This window comes from Ornithodoros turicata, chromosome 3 (assembly GCF_037126465.1).
Source record: "Ornithodoros turicata isolate Travis chromosome 3, ASM3712646v1, whole genome shotgun sequence".
NCBI classification, from domain to species: Eukaryota; Metazoa; Arthropoda; class Arachnida; order Ixodida; family Argasidae; genus Ornithodoros; species Ornithodoros turicata.
Genome location: NC_088203.1, coordinates 97,332,950 through 97,350,103, shown reverse-complemented (window position 1 = coordinate 97,350,103; position 17,154 = coordinate 97,332,950). Strand labels below are relative to the sequence as shown.

The window sequence follows — 17,154 nt, the reverse complement described above, 5'->3', positions numbered from 1 at the left end:
CATCGTATATTGCCAATATACTGATCAGCGTAACTTCCCGTCATCACTAGTATAGTGAAGACGTATTTCCTATATCAACGGCCTGTGCATCGTCACAGGAACTCTGATTATATAGTCTGCATTCAGTGTTGTTTCCTTTCTTTCTTTTCTTTTTGCCTGAAGGAATAGCAAGTCGGCCTATGCCTGACTAATCTTTCCTCCCTTTTCTTTTTTTGATAAACATATCCCCCCCCCCCCTACATTCACGCTCTGTAGCTAAAGCGAACAACTTTATTGTGAGATGAATAGCTCTGTAGCTAAACGTTAGTGTAGCTACAATGTTTTGTGTTTTATGTATGTAGAGTGTAAGGTAATCGATAATGAGACTTTCTGGTCCCTCGTCTGTGACAAGTGTTCCCACTTGCTCGGGTTGTTTGTCTCCCGGCCCCCAACTACTGGGTTTTCTTCTTCTTTTTATTTATTTCAACTAACTGCGGCTAAGTGGTCTGGGGTAGCCAGTCTGACTTTGTCGTGACTTAAATCCCCATTTTTTTCTTTTTCTATCACATCACATAAATCGATAATGAGCGACGGCGCATAAAGGTTATTATTTTTAGCTCACTACATGTCGTGATAAACAACAAAGTGCCCACTATAATTATGCCAATTCCAGCGATCCGGTGATCCAGCGATCTGGATTGAGGCAGTGATTCCAGCAGTGATTCCAGCGATCTGGATGAAGGTAGGCCAAAAATAACAGATCAAAGAGCTCGGTCCCGTGCCCTCCCCCTGACCCACACTCGGAGTAGGATCGCCTTTCTTCGAAACATTACCCTTAAGTAAGACACAAACGAGGTGGCTCTAACGCACGACACACGGACGACAACATCTCTCGCTGGTTGTCATACAGCACGACTTCTTCTTTGATACAACACATTAAGGCTTATCTGTCCGAAGGTACAATTTTCGCACGCGTGCGTCCACTAATCCTTCCCCATTCAAGCTCGACTCGTACATTCGAGTCTACAGAGAAGAAGCAAAAAAAAAAGTGAGAGAGGAGACGTGAACAAAAGGGAATGTAAGAGAGATACGACACGTGTGCATCACTCAGTAGGTGGTCAGGACAGCAAGACCGCGTGGATATCACTACGCAAAGAACACGAATAACTAGCAAGCCACATACACTGTACATACCCTATTCCCGTGTTATTCCCGCGTTAGCGTTATGAAACAATAGTGAATTAGTTAGTCAACCGGAAGGTGTTCTCGATAGCCGTCCCGAACACGATGAGCCCACCCTTTCAAGTAGCTGACGTCGCGTTGCTGATTTTTGATTCATCGATTGAGAAAAAAGAGATATGATCTTTGATTTGACACCTTCCTCTATTGTATCGTTTTCGTAAAGCGCTCTCAATCTACTGAGGTTCCATAATGCCTTGCAAACTCTGCCCTTTCTACCCTATCAGAGTAAAAGTTATCATTACCCCACAACAGTGACGAGTTGTGAAAGCCCGAGGAACGTGGCCTGCAAAAGATCAAACAATGTAGATTCGTCATTTGCCGACGCCACCAGTTTTGAAGACGATCTGGGAAGAACTTACTGATGCTTTGATTCGTCGCTTTCAACAATCCCATACATTGGATGTACGCAAAAGCCCTCACACTGTCGACGTCAATAAACATGGCATTAAGTCTGGAGTGCCACTGGGTTCTCATATGTGAGCGTCATGAAAATTTTCGCCGAGATAGCAACATCTACTGGAAAATCGTTGAATATCCGCATAGTACTTGCGCAAAACACGAAGGCGTCTCTCCGAACGCAACGATCTCCAGCGGTTTCCCAAAAGGTTACAGCTTTTTGCTATTGCCTTTATTTTGTACTTTGGTACTTAGGGGCGTTCTTTTGTGGGCGCTGTGATGTGGGCAATGAAAAAATGGGCAATGCAGCTGTTGGAATAAGAATAACTGGCACCTATTATTGAACCTTTCCCTATAATTTTCTTTTTTTCGCCAGCATCAACCGTCACCTTCTCGAAGCACGAGAATGCTGTGTGTCTTTTTTGGTGCTGCCTCGTTGGCGAAACAGCCCGCTACATGATCATTACTTATTTGTTGTTGTTGTGTCTTTTTTTTAGGAAACTCCCCTTTCATCATCTCAAACTAACGTAGTTGCTGTTGTGTCTTTTTTTTAGCGTTGATGTTGGCAATCTTATTGTAGGGGGAATTAGTACTCGAAAAATTATTAACAATCATTAAGGACAATACTTAGTAGAAGAAAGAGTGTAAGAATTTAAAAAGAAGAGCTATTGATCCTGGCATGCTGAATCACGGTGATCTCAATAGTTACCTTCCAGTAACGGCACCAAATAATCGCTACATTCTAAAGACTGTTTCCGAGCCAAAGGAGTTACGTAGATAAGGTAGGCGAGAAAAAGCTAAAGGCATTATTTGTTTATCGAAGAGGGCGCTGGGCTCAAGACTGCATATTCTCTCCCATCTCCTACAGTCTTAAATTCGCTAGTCACAAATATATGCCTTTCTCATGTTCTACTTACTTCCAAAAACGAAATGCGAGGCAGCATCGTACTATAACACTAGGGAATAAAACAGCGATATTTGATTATAACGAAGGAGTTCGAAAAATCTGAAAGACATGTGCGAAAGGGAAACCATGTTTCAGAGAGTCGTCAGAATCCCATTTACCAACCCTGAAACCCATTTGTGTACGAACACGTCCGTTCAGACGTGATACGTCTGAAAAGGCGCGGCATGGAACCTTGGAGTACGTGTGTTACTCCAAATAAAACCAAACAATACAGTACGAGCGCAAACAGTAAACAAGCCGCCCTGTTACTCTACAAAAGTCCACATCGCAAAGCTGGAGGAAGCACAGTCGAGTTTTCTTCAGTGAAATGTCGTTTATTTACGGGGCGGCGTTCCTGCACGCTGATTCATATTTTTAACACGTTTCGGAGCTGAGCGCAATGCCAGCACATTGCAACAAAGACAGGTGCAACAAACACAGAGGCAACAAACATGCAAAGACGCTTTAAGGCGCTTTATCAACACGAATCAACAAGAGCGCACTTCTCATATGATTTATGTTCTACTCAGGTTGCGAATACGCGAAATGAGGAATGAAACTGCCTTTCAACTGAATGAAAAATATTTCCTTCCAGTGCCTTTAAGGTAAAATAAATGAAATAAAAACATGTTTGAGGAACGCGATGGCAGACCAGTTTAGAGATTAACTGAATCATCATCATCATCATCATCATAATGGGCACCATTTTTAAGCAACGAAGAGAGCTGGGCCTGTTGGCGCCCATGTGTTGTGTATCTCTCTCTGTCCTTGTCCCTGTAGCGCCTTAAAGTTATGACCATTTTTAAACTCATGTGGTCAGCCGTCCTGTACTGACTCATCCCAACACACGGAAAAGTGGCACACGGGAGAAAATGACAGCAAGCAACACCTGCCTCTTTAAAAATTATTCGTCTTATCCTTCTTCATTTAGGCCTTATACTTCCTTACATTGCTGCATTAAAAGTGACGGAACGAAAACAAGCGGACACCCACGTAGTAACGATCCCTAGTAACAATTCACCCTAGCGAATATACTACGATGAAATTTGGTCTTCTAGTACGCAGCAGATAGAAGCTTCACATAGCCGCAGTGAAATTCAGAGATCTCAAAGTATGCCTTGTCCCGTCTTACAGTTCATAATTCATTATCTCATATTAACCACTGTGAAGTGGGGTAGGGTCCTGTGGCTACCACGGGGAAACATCCCATGTCATCGCCACTTCTCCTTCATTTATTGTTGTTGTTGTTGTCTTATAGTTGGCAATGCCAGCTCAAATACTATGAAAAGATGGCTAAGAAGCAAGCGAGCGAGACTTCGTGTTGTGTCTGTCCCTTCGTGTTCCCTACGTCTCGGGGTTTTACATTATGCATCAAATACTATATTGCGACAGACGAAGTAGCAACAACAGATGAAACACCATTACCGCTTATCCGCGGCGAATGACGTATATCCGCACAAGGTTATGTATATCATTTTTTAATTACTTATTTACTATACATTAAGGGCTTAACGGCTCACTAATTGGCTCTACGGTGCCAGCTGCGTGGAACAAGCCTTCGGGGAATTCAGGTTTATGAGTCATAGCTGCTTTTTCGTAACAGGTATCTGTCAGGCCATGTTAAGGGTGTCGTTTCGGGGGATTATACTGGACGTCACAGTTTTTCTTGTAATCCTTCAGCGAATACGTGGAAACGAAAACGAAACAGGCTCTCTCGACTATGAAGTTTGCGTAAGTTGCCTGATACGAAGCATCTTCAATTAACGGTGGTCTCAATTAGGAGCGAAAAGGATTAACTTACTATTTTCATTTTCTGTACCACTGTTCGTTATAGTGACACTGTAACTCACAGAAGGCGAAGTCCAGCTTAGTACTCAAATCCATGATAAAAGAAAGAGCTACGTCATACTACACACACACACACACACACACACACACACACACAGTACACATATGATGGCGATCTTATGGCGTGTTTCACATACTTTGGTTCCCGCTAACATATGTAGAATTTTGAGCTTTTAAATTTCTTTATCTGATAATTTCATACACACATATATGACACTACATTCTAGTCATTTGGCTTTTCTTCCAAAATTTTCATAATCATGGTTTTGTGCTCGTTGAAGTTTACCACGCATGTATTTCATGCACGGTATATCAACTCTTTAATGTTCCACGTGCAATGGGGTAGGGTACCGGACCATCGCGTTGAAACACCCCATCTCATCGTCATCATCAATTGTTGTTGTTGTTCAACTTTTTTTTATTGCGTGTTAGCGCCGCGAAGCAACTGTGGCTATGAAACTGTGACTATTAGCGTACTACTGAGCTGACGTACAGACGTGGACAGATGGAGAGAGGACAGCATGAAGGAGTTGGGACAAGGGAGTTAGTATGCGTCCTGGGCCGACTTCAAGGGGAACTGTGGCGACATTCGTCTGGAAGTCTTGGGAAAGCCCAGGGAAAACCTCAGACCGCACAGTCAGTGATAGGATTCGAACCCACCACCTCCCAGTCTTCAGCACGACCTTGGCTACCACCAACGAGCGAACGCCTTAGCCCACTCGGCCATGTCGCTGGTGTGTTGTTTAACTTGCCGCTAACAACAACAACAAATAGACTGATGAAGATGACTGGGGAAATTCGCCACCGGAGTTGTGGCACACTACTTCAATGCCGACGGGACTACATGAGATATAAAATGAAGGTGCACATAAAGGAAGTCAGGGGGAAGTGTTCCTCGTCCACTTTACCGCTGTTCCTATTTTAAAACAATGGAAATTCTGAGTGTTGGCTACGTGTCTCGGACGGCTTCAATCGTATGCCAATAAAACTGCAATTCAAGAGAGAGCCATATATGTCTGCATTAATAATCGAACTCGCCCGCCAGCACTTGCCTGCTGCAGTCTGGCACATGGATTTGTACGGCCAACGAGGTAGGGCACTGCTGAGCTCGCGTGTGACAGAGAGGGAGCACTTAGTTGCCTATAGAGTGAGGGTAATGCGGGTATACCCGCATTACGCGCGGTCGCATTGCGGGTACACCCGCATTTTACCCGCTACCCGGAGCGGTAGCAAATTCCTTCCCGCAAATCGTGACGATGTGCGGGTAACTGCGGGTATACCCGCACCCGCGCTCAGCTCAAGAGATAATGATATCGGATATTTCCCCATGGTAACCACAGGACCCTATCCCACTTCACAGAGATTAAAGTGAGACGGTTAATTAATGGTGAGCGCGAAGAGGGGGGGGGGGGGCGACGACAGGTCTGAGTTCTGTTTAGAGCACGTCGAGCATGCCAGTAACTTGCACGAAAGCAGAGAGGGAGCGAAGACCCCAGCACTGATGGCAGGGGAGCTCCATGGGTCAAGTACTTTGGACAAGCTGAATGGTCTATGGTCAAGGAGCTCAAGTTGGCGTCGAAACACCCGGCGTTCACACGTGTACCGGTCACAGTCTTCGATTATATGGGGAATCGTAGAGGGGGAGTGGAAAGCTGGGCACAGCGCCGTGTTATTGTGACCCAGCTTAACCAGAAACACAGGAGTGAAGGCGACGTTGAGTCGTAAACACCCGCGCCCCTTCACTGCTCTCTTCCACCGCATGAGGCTCAACGTTGCCTTTACACCTGCCTTTCAACACCGTCTCGGCTCCACCTCGTCTTCCCTCTGCCCCACTTGTGGAGTGCACGGCGACCTCAGCCACGTCATCCTGGCTTGCGGGAAATACCACCACGAGCGTACCCTAACGGAACTCTCTATGCAACGCATTGACAAGCGGCCGTTCAACCTAGCGAAGATCCTCGGTCCGTAGTCGAACGCTGCTCACCAGACGCAGGGCCTTCGTCTTCTGGCGGAGTACTTGTGCTCCACCGGTCTGGCGACGGCTCTTTGAAAGCCCCATCATCATCCCTTCATCCTCCCCCAACGCGAAATAGGGCAGCGTACCGCCTCAGCGGCGGTGAATCGCCCACCCCATCACTATCCAATGTGTGTGTGTGTGTGTGTGTGAGAGAGAGAGAGAGAGAGAGAGAGAGAGTCGTAAACACCGCTGAAGGGACGTAAAGCTGTGAGGGAAGCCACCTGGCATCTTAAATGATAACGAGGGCTCCATCGCACGGTGCTGTGACCATTGACTGATGTCTTGGTGCCAATGCTGGTGGGCCAAGGGTGACACTAACGCAGACAAGTAGAAGCGTCTATCTCCTTTGGCGAAGATAACGGGCACGGCTCTGCAGATCCGGTGGGCCGAAGCAGCCGCCAAATCTGCCTCCTCGTTGCCCTGAATGCCAGTGTGGCAGGGGACCCACTGTATAGGGTCATCCAGTGGCCCTGTTCCCCAGGAACCTTGAGCGTCGTCAGGATACTCACTACCACCGGGGCCAAAGAGCCGCGGATGCCCAAGCCTACTACACATTGCAGGGCTGGTTTTGAGTCAGTGTTCCAAACCCTATATCACCCAGGAGCGAGGAGGGTAGTTCAAGACAGACTTCAGAAATAGCAAGATGGCATACAGCTCCGCAGAGGTCGACGAAGTACGATGTGACAGGCGAAACCCACATGATATTGACTCGTCCGGTATGAGAAAGGCAGTGAAGGAGCCATCTGTAACCACAGCCGTGCGGCCTCTTTACTTTGCATCCATCATTTCCAAAGCCGCTAACACATGGCAGCCGCTACATTGTGACATGGAATCTTCGAAGAAGATGAGGTTGCCCTTTCCCTCAAGACATCACACGGCTCTGGTACAGCCTCTACTAGATCTGAAGTAGCATATCCCGCTGTGAGCAGGCCTCACATATCAATTTTTTTCCTCCTACCATCATCATCATCATCATCATCATCTGGTAGAGGTGCCTATGCGAGACAGGGTGTCGTTTGAATTTCGTAACTCGAAACACGATACCTTCTATGAATGATATATTTCCATATTACTTTTTGTTTTATATCTCCGGAACACAACATGTAAAGGACGGATATATGCAATACACAGACCTTATAATGAGTTATTGATCATGAACACCGAACGTAGAATTAGCGATTTCGTTATGGAAAATTTTTGTTTTGATGAGTACCTGTGCCTATATATGTAGCACCGACAGTGCATAACAGAGACGATGACGATGAAAGTACCTCCCTCGCTGGGCCAATCCGGTGCAGAAATCTGCTTAAATGACCGAAGACGATGGAATAGGACGGGTTAGTCACGTAAAAATTCGTTTTTCACTTCATATCTAGCCATCTGCATAGCAGATCCTGCATCATCTTCTGCCTAGACGGGTGTTTGGCCCCTTTTGCAGGTCAATAGTAAATAAACAAACAAACAAATATGCATCAACTTTCACCGTACCAGTGATGCAAAACAACAACAGATGATACAAACAACAACAAGTACGCACAACAGATGATGACGATGGGGCGTTTCACCGTTATGGTACAGTACCCAATCACATTACGTGTGAGACATTACATGAGTGGATTGAGAATGTATAGTGGAAGTGAGTAAAGACCACACCAGTGCTCCCAGCCATCACTGCAATTCCATCATACCATCAAGAGCGAGGCATTTTTCCGTGACGCCTAAACTAAACCGAGACTGGGTGCCGCGATAGAGCAGTTAACTGAGTCTTGAACATGTTACGACTATAAAACTCTCTCGTAATGATGGTGGCAGTAGAGAAAAATATGAAGATGCAGGCGCCTCTCTCTTGTGCCAGCACTGATCTCGCAGTTTACAGCTCTTCTCCGCAACAACCGTCTCTGCCAGTCGAGAAAGCACGCCACGCAGTCTTATCACTCTGTTGAAGTCGTTCTTACAAGGCGTCGTATCTATCGCGTGTGGTGGGTGCCCGGTATTTCCGTTATTCTAAAAAGTCCCAGAGCATAACACAGAATGCTTCGTTGCACATTACAGAGACCAGAGAGGATGACAAAACGATACCATTTATCGCAGAAAGCAAACCTCGCTTTACGAGCTGCTCACAACTTCCCGCTCTTTACGACTGCAGGAGCAATATTATCCACTTTCGTACACTGCATCGTGGCATCACCTAATCGAAAACTGGAAATGCAGCGATGGTAGCGAGGCACGGTTGTAGAAGCTGCCTGTGGGGCAAGAAGAACCACTCGTCGTAGTTACTCGACATTCAAAATGGTTTGTCACCATTAGATGGCGGATTGATTTCCAGGCAAATGCCTCATTATCGGGAGAACGTCCAGACCGCCTCACAATGTTTTAAGCATGAATCAGGCTGAAATAGACGTGTTAAACGCGTATTCGTTTCTGCCTTTTTTGGATTTTTTTTCTTATGTTTCGTGCCTTTTTCATCAATACGCGCTGATAAACGCCTAAACGCTTTTCTCTTCTCTTTTTTTTTCAAAACCACATTGAAAACGAGAGAACCGACGAGGCACTGCCTCCTTTGTTTGTATTCCCATTGAGAAGGCCGCTGGAGGGACAGTGACACATTATGCCAACACGTCAATGAAGTCAACAGAGGAGAGCGAACTCGTCCTGATCACGACAACTTCTTACATGTAAGCAGCTGGGTCACACCTTATGGTGTTCTATCCTAGAGTCACTAAATAAGCTACGCTTGAGAGTATCGACACTGAGTTCCAAGGGCGAGCATACGCCATCTTGTTTCCGCGCCACGCTACCCACGTGCACGCGCACTGCGCACCTTAGCGCACGATGCCATCTATCGAGCGCGAGTGAAATGTTCCTTTCGTTTACAAGCAGCAGTTAACGGCCTTGAGCTCACCTTGACATCCTTGGGACGCACTGGTTGACAATACGTGGATTATCGCACAACAATCACACACGCTTTTCTATGCCACAGAGAGCATTATTTCAGCCGTCTTTCATCCTCAACTGGGGGATGGTACCGGTGTGGTGTGGAAACAAGATGGCACTCCTGCTCTCCCTTGGACCTCATTGTCGATACTCTGAAGCGAAGCTTATTTAGTGACTCTATTCTATCCCAACACCACTTACATCAAACTGCTTTGCGTACCGAGCGTACGGAGAGGTCAGAAATAAGTACACGACCGTAAACCAACTTATATCCGCAGTCGGCGCAGTGAAGGTCTTCCTCAAGTGCTCCTCGTTAGGGTCCCTTTCGGTTTCAGATGTTGCGCTACAATCCCAGCTCATTATTACCCGATGGGGTGCGTGCCTGGGAGCAATACGGTCATTTGTTTCGCACTTTAAATATCTCCAAAGTGTTGTCAGTAGTTTCTCGCCGGACGAGGCTGCCTTCGTTAGATCTGCCCAATGGGCTTTCCCAAGAAATATGGTCGAGGCTGTTATGAGCTTTCTCGCCGCACGCTTCACTGACGCTTCTCGGATAGCATAACGCAGCTGGAGAGACTGGACAACACTATAGTATACGGCGCCTTTAAAGTGGTGTAAAGCCATTACGTCGAGCATTTGGGGCCGCTCCACGAACTGCAGTGGTGGAGAAAGTACGTGACAGTCATATTTCTACAATGATATGTCCGATTACACACACGCACGCACGCGGACGTTGTATCGCGATATTGCTAATGTCTTTTTCTACAAAAAAAAAAAACACGTGTCTTCTGCAACTTTTCTACTGCCTTTTTATGCGCCAAAAACGCAGCATTTTTTTTGCCTAAAATCCGATCTCTAACTGATTATACTTAAAATGTTGTAAATTCACAAAATGACTAAAACGGAATTTTATTATTTTTCACATTCACCTTTATTGAGAGTGTAATAAAACGAGGGGGCATTGATTAACGGCGTGGCCCATGGATACGGCACACATTTCCCTAACACGGTCCGGAGGAAAGGACGATGACCGCGCCACATGGTGTCCGCGACGGTGTACGTCGATTAACTTTTAGTTTCAGTTTGTCAATGAGTCGCACAAATTTTCCTTTACTTATGCATTAAAGTCGATCGAACACGTCTCTGACACGTGCACTTGCAGGTGGTGTATCAAACGTCACGGTAAAAACGAGAATTGTTCTTCCCTACACTGTGCTCCTCTTAGGTCTTCTCTAAGTTTTCGGACAGACAGATGGGGACACAGTTCCCCATGAAGATGGCCCCATTCCGTCCTGTTGTCCTCTCCACCTTTCCATTTTCGTACACCGCTCATAGCGCTAGTTGCTTCGCGGCGCGTGCACAGAATATTTTTTTAAGCGACAGTTCCTGCCGCAGTGGCCCCATAGTGAACATGGCCAACGACACTCAGGTTTCCATGATAACGGGACGCATCTACGACGCAACGTGCAAGAAGTCACGCACGGTGGGGCAGCGTTGTCGCTACGGCCCGTGCATTCTGAGCGTACGTGCTGTACGTCCAAGAATAGTATACAAACACATCAGCAGAGCAGCGATGGGTAGAAGAGCCCATTTTCCCCATTTTCCGCGTGCCGTGTTCGAAGATAAGCAGCGTAGAAAGGTTTTTTATGAAACCGCCGGAACAAAACATTTAAACCAAAGTTAGCTTTCATGATCTTTCTTTCGTGGAAAGAGAAAATGAGTGAGCCTCCTTTTTTATACCTATTGTCGTGGCACACGAGCTGCTGAAACGCCACAGCAACATTGCATCGGCTATTGACGTCATGGTCAGTGAAAGCACTCCTCGTGGATTAAGGCATAGAGTCAGACGCTGAAAAGGGCATAACCACGGCCCTTTCGCTGTGCGTTTGTATAACTTGTCAGTATAAACGGTTTCGCTGCGCATTTATATAAATTCGAAAGCCTCTACACTCTATAAAACGAAGAGGAGCAGACAATGAAAAAATGGCTAAGAAGCAAGCGAGCTGGTGTAGATGGTGCGTGATGTAAAACCCTAGAGACTAGGGAACACGAAGTGACAGACACAAACACGTGTATGTCATGTTTGTGTCTCTCCCTTCCTGTTCCCTAGTATATCGGGGTTTTACATCATGCAAAAGGAGCAGGTTTAATGCTTATTGGGGACCACATGTATTGGCACGTATACAGACATTAGTCGTTCTCGAAACTAAACGCACGGAAGTTTACGCGAAGTTCAGGGCCTATTTGCAGAGCTGGGAAGCGAATCGCAGGGTCAGGCGACTATAATGCAGAGTATATAGTTGTAATCTAAGGAGACAGAAGATGTAACTGCTTCCTAATTTATTCTTTCTTTGCCCCTTTGAGTGTGCTGTTGTACCTTGGAAGTGCTACTGTATTCCAGATACGGCTTATGTCATTACTCTGGTTTCTAGTTAATTTGCTATGCAAAGACAAGCGAACAAGCTTTTCACACTAACGTCTCTCCGGGGTTTTCCCTGGGCTTAACCGCCAGACTTTCCCGATAGCTGCCGGTACAGCACCCCTGATGTCGACGTGGACGCTGACAGATATTCGTGCCCCCCATGCCATCGTGTGTCCTGATACCAACCGCTGGCAGCCGTGACATCTTCGCAGTGTCAACACAGAGTCACAAAATTTACACGAACATACGTAATATAACATTCTGTATACCTGCAAGGAAAGGTTTCTAAAAGGGTCTTCACTACGCATTGGACATGCCCTGTCAATGCAATGCATTTGTATTTCTGTGGTTATCTCTTCTGTCTGTCACAGGCTGGTAAGTACCCCTAGCACAAGCGTTATCTGAAGTCGACAGCGAATACCGTAGTTCAGTAGCGCACTGCCCACTGTTCATGAAATATGGCAGTGGGGACAATAAATTACTTAGGGATCCATTAACGTCATCTTGTACACTGTAGGGAAAAGGGGAGGAAAGCAGAAGACTATCTCGAAAGTGTCATTAATCTATAAGCAGTGCTCGGGAAGCGGGAATCAATTGCTGGGATAATGAAAGTATCGAGCTATAAACGAAAATGCGAGTCATGCACTTCGAAGTCGTGTCGGGTCTCAGGAGCCGTCTTCAAGCTACAGAGCAGCGTTTAATTATTCATGCATGTACGTGCTGGAGCACCGTTTCTAGACAGAGTAGGGTAACAGAAGCAGAGGATATATCTGATAAGCGCGAATTAGCTCTGAGAGAACATTTGAGATGAGAAATGAGCATGGGACCCACCACGATTTTGTGAAACAGCAGTTGGAATGCATGAGAAGGTCTAGGTCCACAAACTGGCATTCTTTGAACACCGTTTTCTCTGGGATGTGTTTTAAACGGAGACTTGCGAACGATCTTTGAAAAAACAAAAAACAAAAATGTTGCACAATGCTCTTGGCACATATTGCCCCCCAAATACCGGCTATGGGCGTGGCTTCCCTAGTACGCGATGTGTTATGCGGAAATATAGACTAATCTAAATAGAAACCACAGTCGGGGAGGAGGTGGCCAGAACTTCCCTTTCCAACAGCGCCGGCACGAAGCAGACGATGACGTCACAAGGTATGTAGAAGCAACAGAAGTACGCGTGTGTCGCGGCTGGTCATAGCGGTTTAGCATCAACGTTCCGTCATGGAGCCATTACAACCCAGTATCCTTTTTCCCTGACTCGGACGAGTGCGACGAAGTTTCTTCGTAGCCACCGTTGGACGCGAACATCAACATCCGTGTTGCACGGATGACCGCCCCGTGTGACGAGTCTTCTTTCAGATTCCCATCTACAATCTATGTATTTGTAGTGGTATCGGACTTGTTGTGTTGATTATCAAAGGAGGTAATATCTGCACCACCTTGTATATTCATACCTCTTTAAGTATTCCTTTTGCGTACGCGTTCTGTTGAGTTAGCATAGGAGCACCCGGGAACAGCGTAGGAACAGCGTGACTCTGCAACACCTTTTGTTTGTGGAAGACAAAGAGCTGGTGTATCAGACGTGCTCTGGTGTCGAACATTTTAGACTCCAAATTGTCGGAACAGACTCTGCTCTGTGTTGAATCATTCCACTAATTCCAGTCATTCGAAGCGCTGCCTCCCGCTTTCGGCGACGTGGTTTCCATCTCTCGGGTAAGCAAACATAAGCAATACCGGATGTAGAAATCGAGTTATTGCCGCAAGTTCTGATAAAACACCTCGCACCACCTCTCTTATCACATATTGTTGCACAAAAGACGAGAAAACTACAAGGCGTTGAACGAACACATGCACAGAACAAGCGGATGCATACCTAGTGATGCAGGACGGCCGCCCAGTGTTGCTTGCAACACGTCCTTCCAGCGGCAGCTAGGAGTCGCCGCACCTCACATTTAAAAACAAAAATCATTTTTGCGACGTCTGCGCCGTTTTCAGCCGAGGTATTACGTAACTGTGTTCGAAACATGTCAACAATCGTAAAAGTAACGGGAGCCTACATCCGATTGTCTTCCGTAGTCTCCGTACAAGTCCGGCCTCGGCGGACGTTAATGAAGCTACTGCGCATAATCTTGTATGGCAGTGGTGGAACATTGATCACATGGAGCACCATGTGTACATAAGTCATAAATAAAACATGGGCACGTTGTCAAGAAAATCGCGTCGGTGGATCATGTCCGCCCAGTGGTGCCGAGGTCGCAAGCGCGAACCCAGTCGAAATCGTCAGCAATTTGGTAGCATGATACGAGCTGTACACGTCTTCTTGCGCGACAACGTTAAATACAGTATTCCGTGTCACGTCTCAGAAGGTCAAAATTGATCCACAGTACGACCACAGTGAATACTGAGCGAGGCGCTCACGATCATGGTTTGCTTCGCAACTTGCGAATTATGACTGATTAGCCTGAAGGTGGCCTAAGCACAAAACAAAAATGTTAATGGAACACGTGAAGCATTCCGTGTTGGACAAAACTCGGCACAATAAGTCGGCACATGTGATAAAAGGAGGACGCATCAGCGGTTTCATTGAGAAGCTCTTGTGCAGAAACATCTCCCGCCATGATTTGGCAAATCGTTTGAGGAGACCAATGAGATGCTCCTCCGCATTGTCGCGCTTTCTGAGAAGCAAAAGAAGAGGGAAGGTGCAGCTTCGTTCGCGCATAACTCACGAGCGAGGCAACAGACGCAAACCCCACTCCTCTTGTGTTCGCGTGAAGGTGACGACATCCTTCCTTACTTCCGCGATCAGAAATCTTACTTTGGTACTAATGTACATCGCGTACTTTAGTGTTCCGAGAGAGTGGTCCGGCTGCAACAGAAAAGACGCACAAAGCTAGAAATACTGCTCACCAATACTCTGTGAAATAGTTTTTTCTTTACCGAGAGGAAACCTTCGAAGAAGTTATGAAAGGGCTGGACTATCAGCGTTTGCTCAAGACGCGAGAGCAGTCGTTTCTACATATTTCATATGTTGGTACCACCTGTTACGAAAACTAAAAACAGCAGGAGTCGAAAGGGTTTTCGACAAGCTCATCACCTCCGTCCTAAAGCACCGTCTCGATTCTTTCTTTTCTATTTCTTCTTTTCTTTTTTGCGTGTTAGCGCCGCGAAGCAACTGCCGCCTCGATGGTGAAAGGGTCATAGCAAGACAGCGAAAATTCGCGTTCGGACAAACCTTTTCTCGCGTTCCATCTTGTTTTGTTTGTTTTTTTTACCTGGCAAGGAAATATAACATGTAAATTCGTTCGCGATGAAGCAAGGCTCCGCACCGGTTGCCTTCAATAACCGTAGGAGAATTCAGAGACACGTACTGTATAGTAGATTTGGTTAATGATATATTTGCATGAATATGTGAGAAGGTTATCCGAAATTCCTTTCCAGCTGTAACGGATTGCTTCCAACAGCTGCGCCATGAACTAGTGAGATGATGTGCCCTTTCCAGCTGCAGTCGTTTTGATTCTATCATTTTTTGCTGGTCTCGTAGCCTGAGACCAGACATCGATCGTCGTAAGACGATCGTTCTAAACCTGCGCCTGTCATTGGAAGATCTTCCCAACGTAAAGAGAGAGAGAGAGAAGAAGGAGAGGAAGAAGAAGATAAAAGAGACACGCGTCAATTCGTCTTCTCTGCAGCAGCATTTTACGGTTTCTTGGAACGTGAAGGATTTTACGGTTTCGTTGCTGCCTTATTACCGAGCTACATGGCATTATAGGAAACCGAAAATCGAGTAGCTGACTCAGGTTACACTCCAGGTATTCATTCAAAGTACATAATTAGGTTCGGTTGCACGGCTTTGCGTGATGCAAGCTAATCAATCTAAGGGAACTGTATTGTCAATCAACAAGTCCGTGTACATTCTTTCTCAATGTGTAAGTGTAGGATGAGAAAGCTGGAGTAATGTTTCACGTTGAGCTCTAAACAGAACTCCGACCTGTCGTCGCTTCACTCTCACCATAATTCATCCTCTCATATTAACCACTGTGAAGTGGGGCAGGGTCCTGTGGCTACCACGGGGAAACATCCCATGTCATCATCACTTCTTCATTTATTGTTGTTGTTGTTGTTGATAAAATATAGTTAGCAAAGAAATGCGGTTGCTCTTGAACTATACTGCGTGCACTATAGTACATCACGTATCGGATGGGTACCTTACATACACCGTACCCATTTCTCTTACAGGTTTTGCACACGAGAAAGGATATCTGACGTAGCTATCCCTTTCGACGTAGATGAAAATCGAGACTGGAATTCGCAGAAAACTTTTAAGCTTTTCCACACCCTGTGGGTTCCTCATTCCAGTGAGAGGAATAACATTTAAAGGCTGTCGCCGGCTAAGGGTCATTGACCTGTAGCTCTAATAAGTTCAACATACGGAACGCATCTCCCGCCGTGAAGAGAAAGGCCGTGCAGAGAAGACAAATTGGTAGCCTAAAAAGTGTTTTGTCGCTACAAAAAAAAAATAAATAAAGGGAAGACGAGGCAAGCAACAAGAACCCCCTGCCGCAACAGCACAGAGAGAACTGTCAAGATAGCAGTTCGATACAAAAGATGAGAGCGCACAACTCAGACAGCCGCATCCGTCAAGGGCGTCTTTGTCCTAAATTCGAATACTATACGAGCTATCACTTCCAGGCAGTGTGGTTGCTGAATCGGAATGATTGATCGTTGCCACGCTATCACGCTCTTCTACGGTGATGCATTTTCCGCTCAGCATTCCAGCTAACAGGAAAGGAAGTATTCAAGCCTCCGGAATATCGGAAACTGTTGATTCTGCGTGCAGAAATGTGTGGCCACATACATCACGCCTTTCAGCACTGTTACTGGGAGGCATTCATCCCCATCCCCATTTTGTTTTCTTTGTTGCATCATATTACATCACATTCATCTCTGTATAGCGATGACCGAAAGAATTGTATCGAACTGCTATTCATTGTGATACTTATTCTGATACGAGAAAACGGTGTCCACCATACAACGATCAAAACGTTAACATAGTACAAATCGTTAACACATTATATTTACATTTCATGACAACACCAGAAAGGCTCCTGCTTTTTTTTTTTAATCTAAATGCGTAAACGCTTTGCCAAGACCATCTTTCTGAGATGACACTGGTTATGCAATGTCTTACGCGGCTTACATCCAGTTACACCCATTAGTATCTCCCTTGGAAGTGGTAATGTCACATCATGCTGTGATTTTCGAAGGAGTACGTTTATGAAGTACCATATTTTCCAGTGTATAAGGCACGCGTTATACAGTAAAAAAAAAAGTGTTCTGAAGAGGTCCTGCGCGTTATCTAACTGTACGCGT

General features: G+C 45.9%; 1 long non-coding RNA gene across 2 annotated transcripts in view; it reads right to left on the bottom strand.

Moving 5' to 3' along the window:
* LOC135388947 (uncharacterized) overlaps positions 1–17,154 on the bottom strand; it is a 311,228-nt gene that overhangs the window by 218,908 nt on the left and 75,166 nt on the right. The gene's annotated exons all lie outside the window — the stretch shown is intronic.